General features: G+C 26.0%; 1 protein-coding gene across 1 annotated transcript in view; it reads left to right on the top strand.

Moving 5' to 3' along the window:
* The window catches only part of LOC107643855, an 18712-nt gene that overhangs the window by 5931 nt on the left and 11146 nt on the right, over nucleotides 1-1635 (top strand). The gene's annotated exons all lie outside the window — the stretch shown is intronic.

The following is a 1635-nucleotide window of genomic DNA, read 5'->3' as shown; positions in this document are numbered from 1 at the left end:
AAGATCGAATGATTTAATTTAATATTTTCTAAACTAATAAAATTTAAAATTTTACTATTTCACCAAATAATTTGTTCATATTTTTCATAAAAAATTTACAAAATAAAAAAATTTAATTAACTTCTAATTCTAATATGATAATCAACAACAATACTCATCACATTACATAAAAAATTTAGAATAAAAATATTTTAACAATTATGATAATTAGTACTAGTGAGAAGAAGAAAAAAAGCACAGCAAAAATTGAAGTTGTAAGGTAAAAAAAGAGAGAGTAAAAAATGATAACTTGTGATTAAAGTAATACAAGGAACTAAAGATTAACTAAAATTAGTTGTAACTAACTCTAAAACTAACTTCGAGCTATGATGTCAATTTGTTCTTTAGAATCTAAAAATAGAAAATTCACCATCCAAAACCAGATAATTTAAAAACAAAAAAACTGAGTAAAGAATCTAAACTCAACATCTAAACTAAATTCTGAATTACATTAGCAACAATCTTAACTCAGAAAATAAAATTATTTTAAAAAATCAATGACTCAGAATAACAAATTATTTCAGAAAATTTAACAAAACACCATCAACTATCATCCATCAAAATTTAACAAAATAAGCAAAAATTAACAAAAATAAAAAAAACAACTTTAAATTAGATTTTAACAGTTCAGAATCTGTAAAATTAACAAAATAAACAAACACAAATTGAAGTAGTAGTTCTTACTGACGGCAAAAAAAGCAGGAAAGTGATAGCAAGAGAGGAAGGAAAGTGAGCTTGAACAGAGAGAGAAGGGGAGAGAGAGGGGGTTCGAAGACAATAGCTTCACGATGAGGACAAAGACAATAAGTGACAACAGCTCCGAGCAGACTTTCTGGCGATGTCGAGGAGAAACGGGTCTAGGAGGAAAAGTCAAGTAGACTTTCAAGAGGCAACGACGGCAATCTCTTGCTATTACCGTCTACAGCGATAACGGTAGCATTCTAAAATTTAAAGGTGGCTGCTGAGTAGCCATATATTCTAAGAAAATGTCTAATCCAATCCAAATCGATCTTATAATTTAATTGGTTTGATTATAATTTATCTCCAAATCTGACCAAACTGATCTATAAACACTCCTATTACTTAACCCTTAATAGGGTTTTGTTCTAAAGTTTAGGGTAAGATTTTATTTGTGTATGTGAGAGAGAGAATGAAAGGAGGTTTTCTAGTTTTTTTTTTTAATTAAAAAAAAAAAAAAAAAAAAACTTGTCCGGTTCAAACTATTGTCAGTTTGATTGGTTCTTTTATCAATTTTTTGCCAACAAGTTTTTCACTTCAATTGAACCAGTTAGAAATCAGTTTTTGATTAATCCAATTAAATTTTTCGATCCAGTTTGATTTTTAAAATTATAGTTCTTATACACGTAAGTTATTATTATTAATAATTACATTATCGTTTTCATTTTCATTTATCTCATTTTCTTTAATGTTAAATTAAATTGATATTCATTGATTGAGATATGAAACTATCATTATCAAATTTATTGTTATTGTTAGGAATTAGCTAATAGAACATATGTTAATAATTAAATATACTAAATAAAACTTTGATATTTTTTTATTGAAAATTTAAAAAAATTTTCCTTTTACTTCCTC

The sequence above is a fragment of the Arachis ipaensis genome, chromosome B05, assembly GCF_000816755.2.
Source record: "Arachis ipaensis cultivar K30076 chromosome B05, Araip1.1, whole genome shotgun sequence".
NCBI lineage: Eukaryota > Viridiplantae > Streptophyta > Magnoliopsida > Fabales > Fabaceae > Arachis > Arachis ipaensis.
This window is presented reverse-complemented; position numbering and strand designations above follow the sequence as displayed.